The sequence below is a fragment of the Cnephaeus nilssonii genome (genome assembly GCF_951640355.1).
Source record: "Cnephaeus nilssonii genome assembly, chromosome: 15".
In the NCBI taxonomy this organism is placed as follows: Eukaryota; Metazoa; Chordata; class Mammalia; order Chiroptera; family Vespertilionidae; genus Cnephaeus; species Cnephaeus nilssonii.
The window spans coordinates 22574997-22589664 of NC_137086.1; the positions used below are offsets into that span (position 1 = coordinate 22574997).

The following is a 14668-nucleotide window of genomic DNA, read 5'->3' on the forward strand; positions in this document are numbered from 1 at the left end:
TCCTGCACACGCCCCACTGGGGATCGAGCCCGCAACCTGGGCATGTGCCCTGACTGGGAATCGAACCTCTTGGTTCGGTGACCTCTTGGTTCCTGGGTCGACGCTCAACCGCTGAGCTACACCCGGGTGGGCCATGCCTTTTATTGATGGCAATTAAGAAGGCTGAAAATATTTGGGGTGAAAAGTGAGTTCACTCTCTGCTGGTATAAAATTGAAGAAGAAAAAAAGCCATCCAGAAACAGTTCTGGAGAAACTTGCCTGTGAAGTATAACCAAAGCAGTAGGAGATTACCCCTGTGTTCATCTGTGAGGGACTGTGGATCCCTTCAGCTCTCCCAAGAACAGGTGATGGGGCTTTACCTCTATCCTGGGACCTACACGTGTTCTCAGCTATTGGGATGGAGGGTGGCCTATAGCAGGGGCATGCTGGATGCTGGTCTTTGGTTGTTTTCCCCAGACATAGCATATTGGTGCAATCACGAAGAGCAGCTCCTTGGTGCTTGGTTAGATGGGGCAGGGTGGTCTTGATGCTGATTCTGCTCCTGTCCATTTGGTGCCCACAATCCAATCCCATTTTCCCAGCCATTTCCTCCTGCACATTTGCTAGTCTTTCCTCTTTCTCCACCTGTGGAATCTTTATTTCATCTCAGAGAAAAGTACTTGGATTTGCCTGTTACCCTAGCCTGCTACTTATGACAATGAACTCTATACCTTAAGCCTTTAGGGCTTACATATTTGAAATGCACAAAACTTTCTCTACCACAAATTTCAGAAAAATCATGTAGGACTTAAAAAGCCCAAAATTGCCTTCCTTGCCCCCTGGTTTAGCTGTGGTGTCCATTCTGAGGCAGGAGAGATGGAATTGTGCTACAGGTTTGGGCGGGGCAGAGGACCATCATGGAAGTACCTGTTGACAGTTCTAAAATCTCTTCACAGCTTCAGATGCTGGCCTTCAAATGAACGTCTCCATTTGGATGTCCTTCTTCAAACTCTTAACCTCTTTTTGCCTTGCTTCTACCTAACTAGAGTTTCCTTCTGAATTCTCTATCCCAATTGGTGACCTGAGCAAGCGAAAACTCTGGAGAGTCTTTCCCTCCAACTCCACTTCCAGCTGACTAATCATCAAGTTCAAGGTAGCCCCATATTTGCTGTCACTACCCCCATTTCAAGACACTGTTAACAACCTCCTGACTTGTCCCTGTAGAGCAGAGTTTCTTGCCCTCAGCAATACTAACATTTTGGGCCTGATAGATAATTCCTTGTTGTGGGTGCTGTCCTGTGCCTTGTAGGATGTTTAGTAGCATCCTGGCCACCATCCACTAGATGTCAGTAGCACTCCTTAGTCGTGACAATCACAAATGTCTCCAGAACAGTACTGTGTTGAGCCACTTGGGGACCTGAGGCAGAAGGGAAAATGTGTGCCCTATATACACTTATCAAAATACCCTCTCATATTTTGAACCAAGTGTAAAAGTTAATGAAAGTTCTACAACAACAACAAAAAGACTGAATTCACTCCATGCTGATGTAAAATTTGAAGGAGAAAAAAAGACATCCAATAAGCCATTCCAGAGAAACTTTGCAGGACCCAGTACAAAATGAAAATACAGGGCTCGTTCTTCAAAAATTATGAAGAATTTCAAGACAGTGACAGGAGGGCATTAAACTAAGTATGGGGCCCTTCTAAGCATGGGGTCCTTTGGAGTGGGGACCCCGTTTAACTGCATGGGTCTCACACCCATGAAGCTATCCCTGAACCCCACATTACCCAATCTGCGTGATAGGAAATGGGACAGCTTTGTAGGCCCTGGGAACCTTACGCTGATTGGGAACAACTGTTCTCATTGCACAATAACGCAGAGTCTTCAAACAAACAACGTTGTGAAGTTTTGGCATTAACTTTGATTTTTAAAAATCTTGCCTTAAACACTGTTAATCTTGATTACTGAGGATTTTAGCACCCTTTAAGTTTTGCACCCAAGGTGAGTTCCTCCCCAATCTGCACCCCACTCCAGGCTTTGTCCAATGTTCCCTCCTAATGTAGAGCAGTGGTTCCCAAGCTTTGGCCTATATCACAATCGCTTAGAGGGCTTGTTATAAGAGACTGGGTGACTCTTAAACATCCTTTAACACAAATCTGCTGTCATCATCTTTAGAAACCTCCTTTAATCCCCTAGATTGAGCTCAGTGACTCTACTTTAAGCTCCCATTGCACATTGAGTATACCTCTCTGCTAGCATTTAACTTTGTATTGAGATGATCTGTTTTGTGAATGTCTCCCTCATCAGATAGCAGGATCCTGGAGGGCTAGGGTTTAGGGTTATCTTAATTCCTCTAGTCCCTGTTACAGTCTGTGGCAAACAAGTGCTCCAATAGCATCTAATAAACTGAGCTGAGAAAAAGAATACAACCTCAAGTGACAGTTAGGGATGTTGGTGCACAGCCGAGTCTTCAGAGTCTTGAGGTTTGAGGGTCTGGCTGATAGTTTTAATTGTTTATAAGAATCTAATGGTTTTTTATGCAGAATCAACCCTTAATGTGTTATTGGTAGCCTCTAGATCCTATTGATAAAATATTTTTGTAAGCTAAGAAAGCAAAAGCTAGAAAAGAAAAATGTGAAGCATTAGTTAGAAATAGTAAGAAATGCAGTCAGAAAGAAAAAGCAACAGAATAGAATGATCTAGAATGACACAGGTAGGAAAAGAGCACAAGAGAAAACTTCTTAAATTTAGGAGTATATTTTTCCACTAAAAGATAATTTTTATCATGTTAAAATTCTTCAGTAGTATCTATTATACTGGAAATATTTTAATAAAGCAGTTGGCTTCATTGCTTTAAAATAGGTTTGAAGAATCCTATATAATAAAGAGCAAATATGCTAATTAGGCTGAACAACCTTCCAGACGAAGCCGGGGCCGTGAGGGCCAAGCGAGCCCCTTGCACGAATTTCGTGCATCGGGCCTCTAGTCATTTTATAACAGAAAAGAATAGCACTAGACTTCAAAGTACAGAGCTACCATATGAAGCTGTTTAAGTTAAATTTTTTTGGATAGTTGGCTTCTGATGTCATGGAAAAGATGAAATTTGCAATCCCTCAAAGGAGAGCATGAGCTGCAATCTGCCATGGAAATGTTGGATATCTTTTAGGACAAAGTAAACCAAAATTCTGGCCTGAAAGTATTACCCATTAAATTTAAAGAAAGAAAGCCTCATGGCAATGATTGAAACTTCAATATCTCTGAGAAGAAAATGTATTTGTAGTAAGTTTCCAAGATACTGAATTCCATCATACATCTTCGATGTTTTCCACACCTTTTTAAATACACATATTCTTGTTAGGGAGATTGAATGTAATCTGTCTCATTTAAAATTACGACTATACATTTATGAAATAAGATGTCGGTAAATCCAGAAGTGCTACTTCAAGGAAAGACTTGCTGCCCAGGCTGCTGAGAATTTAGTGAGCAGACAGCCTCCAGCTGTTACTCCCGTCAGGGTTTCCTAACCTGTTGCCATGCCCAAGCACACACCCTTCCATCCATTTACTGATAAACTGATGGCATTCTGGGTATGGACTTCCCATGGATTTGGGAAGCCAATATCACAGCTCTCTCTCCAACTTACATCCTACCCTTCAAACAGGAAATTGGCCCCTAATAAATATGCAGATGCCAAGCCCCATCTCAGTTTCTGCTTTCAAAGAAAAATAATTGGTGACAAATATTAACAAGTTTATGAAATGAGACACATTTGTGGTTCTTCACTTCTTTTACTAATCAATTAAGAGCTAGAACACAGGTAGATGGGTAGAAGGATGGATGGATGGATGGATGGATGGATGGATAAAATAGATATATCTACATATCTATATTAATAACTTTTATTTATTTTCTTAATTTTTATTTATTGATTTTAAAGAGAGTGAGAGAGGAAGGCGGAGGGAGGGGGAGAGACAGACAGACAGACAGACAGACAGACAGACAGACAGACAGACATGATCTGCTACTCTACCCATTCATGCATTCCTTAGTTGATTCTGTATGAGCCCTAAGTGGAAACTAAACCCAAAACCTTGGTGTATCATGACGACACTCTAACCAACTGAGCTACCCGCCCAGGGCTATAATAATTTTTACTCTGCAGTTATTCTTTTCTTGATGTAGAAGAATTGGGGGATTTTCCAATCATTGTCTTCTCCAAGTAATAGAATTGGGGAAATTACATTTAGAAGGAGAACTAATCATTCACTCATTCATTCAACAAACATTTAGCAAGTGCTTACTCTGTGCCAGGCCCTTGGGTTCCTAGTGCTGAAGGATTCAAAGTGTTAGAGAGAGAGTTTCTGTTCTCTAAGAATTCCATCTAGTATTGAAGAAAAACATTGCTAAGGGTTATAAGGGAGGAAACCACTGATTATAAAACATTTACCTTTAAATAAACTATAGCTTTCTTAATAAAAGCCAGAAAATTGTATGTATTACCATTGTGTGTGTAATTACCATTGTATTTTTTAAAGTATTATTGCTCTAACTGGTTTGGCTCAGTGGATAGAGCGTCGGCTATAGACTGAAGGGTCCCAGGTTTGATTCCGGTCAAAGGAATGTACCTTGGTCCTATACACCAGCAGGGGGTGTGCAGGAGGCAGCTGATTGGTGTTTCTAACTCTCTATCCTTCTCCCTTCCTCTCTGTAAAAAATCAATAAAAAATATTTTTTAAAAAAATAATAAAGTATTATTGTATCTAGTGTAATGAAACATTATATTAATCACCATATTTAGCCAAAGTAACCAACTTTTCTTTTCTTCAGACACAAAAGAGAACTAGAGAATTAAAAAGCAAAATCTGTTTACCTGTTTTTTTCTCCTTCAGCACTTATTTCATACAATTTTAACAATTAACTAAATTGTGTGTGTGTGTGTGTGTGTGTGTGTAATATCATTCAATGTATTTGCATGTTTTGTTCATTTACTGTCCATGTAAACAATAAAGGGCAACTTAAAATTATGTTTAGTGACCAGGTTTTGTATTTGTTTCTTTTTTTAGAAACTGTCTATGTATCCAAAGATTATTTCTTAATTAATTTAATCATTTGTCTAAACTTTTAAAGTTAAAGATCTGGAAATTACTATAATTTAGTTGACATGTCAAATCCTTGTGATTTGTAGCATTGTCAGAAATGCGTAAAATTAAACCCTTTGAACAGACATTCATTATCATCCCATTTAGTTGAATATAATTTTATGCATATAATTTTTTACTTAAAGCAAGTTATGAAAACAGTGGTAATTTATTTAAGAAGTGTAGGACATTTAAGAAGTTTGAATCAAAAGAAATTTAACCCTGGCCTTGAACAAGCCAAACTATTGTGTTAACATTATTTTTATATGGCACTAGAGGTCCGGTGTACGAATTCGTGCACGGGTGGGATCCCCAGGCCAGCCCTGATGGGGGCCAATCGGGCCGGGCCAGCGGGGGGGGGGGTGGGGGGGCTGCAGGCAGTTGGCCAGCTGGCCCGCCCTCGATCGATCGAGGTGGGGGTGGCCAATCAGGGCCCCCGTGGGGTGGTTGGCCGCCGCAGTGCTCGTCATAGTGACCAGTCGTGCGGGTCACTTGGTTTTTATATATATAGATACTAATTTTTAAGACTAAATCATGACAAAACTTCTTTTATCTTAAAACTAAGCCTTTTCTTCTTATATGGTAGCTGTTATGCAGGCCATTATATAAATATACTCTTTAGTGTCAACAAGAAGAAACACAGAGTAATAACTCTTTTCTTTCTTTGACTGCTTATCTGGACTATATTTCCTAGCGTGAGCATATAACAACTGAATGCCTCTTTAAAATTAATTAATCTATAAAGTTTTCCAAGAGAAGGAAAATAAAGAGCAAAAATGTGAGGGAGCCAGCTGCAGACAAATATGAAATTGTTTTTGTATAAAGCTAATTGTGTTCTCTCCCCAAGGAGTGGGAAGAAAATATAAATATAGAAAAGTACACTTTACATATATACACCCAAAAGAGCGTGGCAAGCAGTTAGTTTTGACATAACTTGAATCCTTGACAATTTTATCAAGCCATAAATTAGAGCGTCAAGATTTCAGTAATCCCCAAAGTACAAAAACCAAGGAGGGGTTGTTTCTTAGGACAAACAAAATTTTCTTTCTTTTTGCAAACAAGACAATCTCCTTAAAAAGCTTTCTTCTTCTTTTTAATCTGAGGCACTTCTTGAATGAACAGCCTTGTTCATGTCAAAATTTCCCCAAAGTGGCCAATGCTTTCCAAATGGTCCTGGTGAAATTGTGCCAGTCAGAAAATTAAGTGTACAGGTAGCCTGGAAGAGGTGTAGTTTTATATTGAGAAAACCCTGGAGAACACAGTGGTCTAGGACCATGGTCGGCAAACTGCGGTTTGCGAGCCACATGCGGCTCTTTGGCCCCTTGAGTGTGGCTCTTCCACAAAATACCACAGCCTGGGCGAGTCTATTTTGAAGAAGTGGCATTAGAAAAAGTTTAAGTTTAAAAAATTTGGCTCTCAAAAGAAATTTCAATCGTTGTACTGTTGATATTTGGCTCTGTTGACTAATGAGTTTGCCGACCACTGGTCTAGGAGAATGGTGCTTGGTTAACTTTCTGTTTCCAGAGCTTGACTAAAGCCCAGTCATCGATAATCCAGACCTGAACAGAATCTCCCAATTTGGTGTGGATGAAATTAAACAGAGCAGTTCTCAGGAAACAATGACAAGACTGAGAGAGATGTCCTTATAAGATTTGTACAAGAGACCCAAGGAAAAGCTCATTCAAACTTTTCAAGCTAGTCTGTGGAGACCTTGGAACTCCTTAGCCCTGGAGCCTTGCTCAAAGATGAACTTATTAGACGTCCTCTCCCTGAAAATACGAAATTGTTTTTATATAAAGCTATTTACGTTCCCTCTGCAAGGAGAGGGAAGAAAGTTTAAATTCTCTCCCTATAGTTCTCCTCTTGTAGACAAACAACACGCAAAATAATTTTGCCAAAGAACAGTACAAAACTGGTTATGTTTTTCTTCAGAGATTCCTCAGTCTGTTCCATGCTTCCATGTCTCTGGATCCACTCCGTTAATCAGTTTATTTTGTTCATTAGATTCCACATATGAGTGAGATCATGTTACATTTGTCTTTCTCTGACTGGCTTATTTCACATAATACTCTCCAGGCCTCCCAGACCCTTCTGTTCTCCCCTTCCAATTAGTTGTTAGACCTTATAGATTTATGTGATTTCTTGAAAGAAGTTGAACTACAGCATATAGATTGCTGTGAAGCCAGAATTCCCAGTTCTACTGTTTAATGTCCATGTAACCTTGGGACAACTATTTAACCTCTATGTGCCTCAGTTGCCCCATATGTCAGATAGGAATAGTAATTGCACCTATATCACAGAGTTGTTATGAGATTATGTATGATAAAGCATTCAGAACAGTGCCCAATGCATTGTAAGTGCCACCGGTTGTTTACTCTATGTATCTATTCCACCCAGCGTCTCTTAATTCCCACCATGATCTCCATTTCATTTTCACTATGAGCATCATAGTTCAGATCTTCATTGATTATTTCCTGAGCCTCCAAACTGCTCTTCCCTCTCCTAGCCAGTCTCTCCACCATGCTAGACAGAGCTTCCTTAAGCGCAGCTCTGGCCACCCATTGCTTCTGTTCATCACCACCAGTCCCCACCTGCCACCATCTCTCACCAGGAAGACAAACAGTTCCCCAACTGCTCACACTGAAACCACTCTTGCTCTTCTCTAATCCATTCTCTGCCCACCTGCCACATCTGACCATGTCACTATCTAAAACACTTCAGTGGATTCCCAGTGCTCTTGGAATAATGTAGTCACAACCTTGCGACTCACAGTGTGTCCCCGGAACTTGTTAGAAATACAGAATCCTGGTCCGCATCCCAAGCCTATGGAGTCTGAATCTGCATTTTAACAAGACCCCCACTGAGGTTTCAGAAGCCCTGTTCTTTAAGGTCCCAGACAGTCTACCCCTTTCTTCTGCAGCCACCTCCTGCTCTTCTCTTATCCTGCCCCTGTGTCCCTGCCTCACTGGCGTTCAGCCCCTCCAATGTCTCAGGCTTCTCCTCACTGCAGGGCCTGGTAGCTTTTGTTCCCACAATCTGGGATACTCTTCCCATTATCCCTTTGCTTTGCCTGGCTAATTCCTTCACACCTCAGCTCAACTTTTTTCTCAAAGGCCTTCCTGACTCCTAGGACTGGGCCAAATCCCCTTATTATTCGGTTGTAGAGCACCTTGTGCTTTTCCTTCAAAACATCTAATGCAATTTGTACTTATATACAGGGGTGGGCACGGGAGGTTTATAGTTCATATGGAAAGAGACACACAGGTTATGATTATTACAATAGCTTTATCAAAAGAAAGACATAGCACACTTAGGTGCAATCTCCTAAGTGCTTAATTTGCCAGCCTTCATTGTTTACACATTCTTGTCGTCTTTGAAAATAAAAAAATAAAAAAAACCTGAATTCAGTGACCTGCTTGGGTTAGCCCCACTGCCTCCTGAAGTGGTTGAATTCAAACCTACTTTTGCCCGTCCCTGCATTTATTTGTGTAGCCATTAATGAACATGCATATTTCCCCCTAGACCACAGTTCCCTGAAGACAGAAACCATGTCTGGCATTGCTCATTTTGTATCCCTCAGAACCTAGTACAATGCCTGGAGTATTATATGTACTTAATAAATTATATCTCCCTTGTCACCTTCATTCATTCACTTAACAAATATTTATTGTGTACCTACTACATGCCAGGCATTGTGCCATATATGCTGGATATATAGTAAAGAGGAAAACCAGACAGTTTCTACTCTCATTATAGTCTAGTGTGTGTATGTGGAGGGGGGCGGCAGGCAACCAAATAATCAGAAATAAGTATAATATTACATCTGAGGTAAATACTATAAAACAAAGGTACATAATGCCATTAACATTCATGAGGGCTGGTCAGAAATATTTTCCAACTGCTGCTACTTAATATAGAAAACATAAAATTCAACATGTAGTTGGTTGTTTTTTTTCAGAACACCTTAATTGAGATATTTCATATAACATACAAATCACTCATTTAAACTGTACCTGTCAATAGCCTCTGGTATACTTACAGAATTATGTAATCATCAACACAAGTTTTAGAATGTTTTTGTGTCCCCCAAAGAAACTCCTCTCCCCCTAGCCACCGTCATTCCTATCCTTCCCAGGCCCTCATAACCACTAATCTACTTTCTGTCTCTATAAATTTGCTATATTGGACATCTCATGTAAATGGAATCAGACAAAATGTGATCGTTTATGACTGGCTTCTTTCATTTAGCATAATATTTTCAAGGTTTATCCGTGTTGTAGCATTTCTCAGCACTTCATTTCTTTTTATTGCTAAATAATATTCCCTTGTACCATATATTTTTCTTAGCACAGCCAGAAACAGGATGCTGCTCCGCTGTATTCTTCACAGCCAAACAAATCCAATTTGTCATGTTTTTCTAGAAAAAGGTGACAGTAAGTAAACGTTGGCTGAGCCTTGCATGGGTGGTAGCAGAGTTTAGAAAGCTTCTTTTCATGAGTGACTTTCTTCACTCAGCTCTCTTGTCTATTTAGCATTCTGACTCACCAACGGAAGTGATTCTATTTTGGCATTCTTTCTCTCTTTCTCCTGCTCTTAGTTCTTTGGTCTCTACTAACTTGCTGAGTTAAATGATGCAAGTTTACTTAAACTGTGTTTATTTAATTCCTGTGTGCTCTGTAAAATGAGCCCCGTCCAGCCTGCTTATTTGCCAAAGCTGTTTGGAGACAATTTTTCATATGATAGGCATCATCAGCTCCCTTAGAAGGCAAAAGGAATTTGATGTGTGGGGGCAGTCTGGGATCCAGTCCAAAATTAGTGCTCATCTGGAAGAAATATGGAAGCCTGATACTCGCTTACTGGCCTTTTAGTCATATTTACTTATTGCCTTCCCTGTAAGGAACTTTGCACATCTTTACCTCTTCATGCTTTTTCTATATAAGGTGAAATGAGCTTTAGGAGAGAGAGAGAGAGAGAGAGAGAGAGAGAGAGAGAGAGAGAGAGAGAGAGAGAAGATTGTAGTGGGAAAAGCCTCTGACACCCTCTATTGGCCAACTGTGAACCAAAGAGAGTAATTTGACCTAGTTTTGTGAACCTCGGAAGGATTACCCATAACATTCAGAATTCTGTCTCTCTTTCTCTCACTCTCCCCCTCCCTTCCTCTCTCGCTCTCCTTCTCTCTTTCTTTCTCTCTCTCTCTCTCTCTCTCTCTCTCTCTCTCTCTCTCTCTCTCTCTTCCCTCCCTTCTTCCTTCCCTCCCTCCAGCCCCCAGATTGGCCTCTCCAGATCCCATTTTGGGAAGTAAAATCTAATTAGACTTAAATTATCACTCATCTACTTGTATAATTTTCTGTGCTGGCTGCTGAGAAGGATGCAAAAGGAAGAAAATAAATTTCTAATTTCAAAGGTCTAATGGAGCAATAAAAGGCACTACAAAAGGCAGAATGAGCTAAGTGCCAAGAGGAGTAAAAACCCAAGTGCTCAGGGAGCAGAAACAAGAGAAGAGGTGGGGGTGAGAAGCATGGCTGCAGGGAGAAGCTGATTTGAGGTGTGTCTTAGAGGAGAGTTAGAACTTCTCAAAGCGAACATAGGCAATAGTAGATACTCGGTGTGCCGGGTAACAATGCGATTTTTTTCAATAGATGGAGTTACACATATGTTGATACATATGCGATTTGATATGTATGCTATTTTGTTGTATTGACAGCAAGCTTCAAAACTTCATATGTCAAATTTTCTGAAGGTGTTAACATCATAGATATTGGGATCAGGAAGGTGTGGTGTATTATGAACTTCTAAAACCAGGTGAAACCATTAATACTGATTGCTACCGACAACAAATAATCAATTTGAACCAAGCTTTGATCTTAAAATGACCAGAGTGGGCCAGAAGACACGGCAAAGTAATTTTGCTTCATGATGACGCACCATCACACACTTCAAAACCAGTTAAAGACACATTAAAAGATCTTGCCTGGCAAGTATTAACCCAACTGCCGAATTCACCAGACCTTGCTCCTTCAGATTCCCACTTGTTCCGATCGATTGCACACGCACTTTCTGAGCAGCACTTCAAAACGTACGAAGAAGTGGAAAATTGGGTCTCTGAATGGTCTGCCTCAAAACAAGAAAAGTTCTATTGGGACGGTATCCACAAATTACCTGAAAGATGGGAGAAATGTGTAGCTAGCAATGGACCTTACTTTGAATAAAGCACTTTTGATGTTTCTCTTGAAATTATCGTGTTTTCTTTGATTACAAAATCCGCATTTTTAACCAGTAAATGTTCATCCGCATTTTTAACCGGTAAAGGGTCAATCTGAATTTTTAACCGGTACCACAGAGCACCAAACACAGGGCATTGTCTTCTTTCCGAAGCGATTTGGCCTTGCAGTCCATGTTGATGGTTGACCTGGGTCAACCCATGATTTTGTGCATTTGGGATTCTAAAAATAAATCCACTTTGCATCGCCAGTCACAATTCGATGCAAAAAAAACCTTTCTTTCGTGCCGTTGAAGCAACATTTTACTGATGACTTTTCAGTTTTTCATTTGACTTTCGTTCAGTTGATGTGGCACCCATTTTCCTTCCTTTAAAATCTTTCCCATTGCTTGCAAACTATCAGAAATTGTTTGCTGAGCAATGTTTAAGCTTTCCGAAAGTTGTTTTTGAGTTTGACATGCATCTTCATCCAATAATGCTTGTAATTGTTGGTCTTCAAACTTTTGCAGTTGACCTGGATGTTCTTTGCCTTTCACATCGAAATCATCACTTTTAACCCTTTGCACTCGCTTGCTTTTTTCTCGATTCCTTTATTCTACTCGGAATTTAATTTTTTAAATACCCCAGATTTTACAAAGTGCAGCAGTAGAATAAAAAACTGGAGTTTCTTTTCATACAAACTTATTTATTTGGATTTTTTTATATTTCAAATTATTGATACATTCAATAACCATCACACTCGACATCCGAGTGCAAAAGGTTAAAGCATTTAAACCAGCGTTCACAAGGATCTTGAGATGAAGCATGTTCACCATAAGCTTCCCGAAGTATACGATAACTTTCAGCAGCACTTTTCTTCAAAATAAGGTAATGAATTAAAACATCCCGCAAATGCTCTTTTTTTTTTTTGGCATGAAATTCAACATTTTCAAGCATAAAAATATCTATGATGTTAACACCTTCAGAAAATTTGACATATGAAGTTTTGAAGCTTGCTGTCAATACAACAAAATAGCATACATATCAAATTGCATATATATCAACATATGTGTAACTCCAGCTATTGAAAAAAAATCTGCATTAGTAACCGGTACAGCTAGTAAATGCTCCCAAAGGACTCCTCTGGGGTGGGGAGGTACACAACAGCCTTAGCTGCCCGAAGAGCAGCTGTGAAAAATAAAGCTGAAAATGTAGGATGGAGGCCTCAAAACTAGGGAACCTTGTTTTTGATGATTTAAGCAAAAGGAAGGCAATGAGGGTCTTGGGTGGGGGGTCCTTCAAAACTTTCAGCACACTTAAGCTGGCAAAAGGGTGAAGGATGGAGGGCCAAGAAGAGAGACGTCGGGCTGGGAGATCAAACAGGTGGGTGCGGGGTGGAGGCAGAAGGCATAGAAGGGAGGTGACCGTCACCACAGGGTCTGCGCTCCAGGTGTGGGGAAGGCTTAGGGGTGCACACTCCAGGACCAAGCTGCCCCCCCGCTCCAGGGACCGGGAGGAGTCCAAGTCATAGCCACACCTCCAGGTGACGTCGGGCGCTCGGAGGCGACCTCCGATGGGCTACTCCGGCCGCCAGTCCCGGCAGGAGGCGTGCCCTGCCCCCGCCCGCTCCCGGCTCGGTGCGCGGCGGGCCCGGGTGGAGAGCCCCTGGAGCCCCGCACCGGGCGCGGCTGGGACTTCGGGCGCGGCCACTGGGGACCCCTAACAGAGGTAGGCTGATGGGCAGGGCGGGGGGCCCAGAGGCGACCTCAGTGCTTCGGATGCGCGGGTATCCCCGCCCCCTTGAGAGCGCGCGTTCCCGGGGGTGCGGGGGGTGGGGGGAGGCTCGCTGGACGGAGGATGGGGGCGGCGGGCGGGCACCCGGGGGATGGAACCGGCTGGCGCAGGACTCGCCCCCGCGCCTCCCGCCTCCCCCCTCCCCACGTCTCCCCCCTCGCTGCCCCCAAGACTGGGGGTCTCCTCTGGGGGGGTGGGGGTTGGCTCCTAGCGCCCTGGTCTCCCGTGACACTTTGTTTGCAAAAGTGGGGCCCGGGTTCGTGGCGTGGAGCCGACGATCAGGGGGACGGACCCGGGAGCCCCGCGTCCTCGGCCGAGGGGCCCACGCCGTGAGGGATGCTTCGGCTCGGCCTCCGCTCGTGGGGAGCCCCACCGTGACCGCCGCCGGGACGAAACTTCTCTAAACTCAAGAACTGTTCGCTACACCTGGAGGTGCCGGAGCACCAGCGTGCCCTTAGGTGACCTACCACGAAGCTGCGCTGTCCCCCAAGTCCTCAAACCACTTAAAAAAAAGAAAGAAAGAAAAAAAAAAAAAAAAAAAAAGACGGAACCTTTGAATCCTAGGTTGTGATGTGCGAAACGCCGTGGAAAGAAAAGCTAAACCTTTTACGCGGCACAAGCCCCAGGGCTGTGCTACCTGCAGGTCACTGCTTTCTTTGTGGACATGCCCGTCCCAAGCCCGGACCGCACAGCGGCGTGTGTCCCCCGGGAGCCGTGGGGCGAGGAGCACGGCTGTTCTGGGTCACAGGTTTGGCCCAAGTGGGGCTGGGTGGTGGTCCGGAGGCTCCTTCCACAAGGCATGCCTCAGTGTGGTCCAGAAAGACATCTTTTCTGCTTTAGAAAAAAATAAAAATAAAAATCCACAGTTACCTGGCCAAGTGAAGCTGTCCCCTAAGAGGAGAGAATTAAAGAGCACGAGTGGCCACCCTGAGCTTCATCGCGGGGTAAGCCTAAGTAGATGAATTGGTTCTTTTCTTTTTCTTTCCCTCTTGGGATTTGGAAGAGAAACAGGAAGTCAGAGATTCAGAGAAAAAGAGCTTTCACTCCACAATTGTCAACAGTTAATTTTGTGTCAGTAAATATTTCCAGAAGTCACTGGGGGGGCATTTGGGAAGCCAAGGCGTGTTCCTGTCCGCTGCAGGGGAGAGAGGGTCACTCTCCAGTTCAGAATCTGGTGATGACTTTTATTCAGCAAGTGGGTACAGCTCCCAAAGCTATACAGTTGGTTCTGTAAAGCCAGAGGTAATGGAAAAGGGTGGTGGACCTGGTTCAAAATTAGAGTCTTGGCTCAAAATGATGCATTCACACAGCAGTTACTTCACACTAACTGAAATTACAGAATGAAATGAAGAATCAGGTGTCTAGACCTCAGGGCAGACCATTAGCCAGCCAATCTAGCTTTGAAAATTTTTTTTAAATTATGATCTTATTAATAGGGAATGCAGACGTTCAATGCCAACAATATGTTAAGGTTTTGCTACTTCATTGTAAAATAGGTCATTAGCATAACCAAAGATATGAATAGGCATGTTGAACGTAGAATTTATATACGGTGTC

General features: G+C 42.4%; 1 protein-coding gene across 6 annotated transcripts in view; it reads left to right on the forward strand.

Annotated features, from left to right (window-relative positions):
• Positions 1 to 12935: 12935 nt before the first annotated feature.
• The window catches only part of PLEKHH2 (pleckstrin homology, MyTH4 and FERM domain containing H2), a 71324-nt gene continuing 69591 nt past the window's right edge, over positions 12936 to 14668 (forward strand). For 3 of the 6 annotated variants that reach the window (XR_013814594.1, XR_013814595.1, XM_079791537.1), the window contains exon 1: positions 12936 to 13045. The gene's annotated coding sequence lies outside the window, so the exon portion shown is untranslated. Of the gene's footprint in view, positions 13046 to 13181; positions 14056 to 14668 lie in introns of those variants that run through there. The other 3 variants (XM_079791539.1, XM_079791540.1, XM_079791538.1) reach the window with 2 other exon arrangements.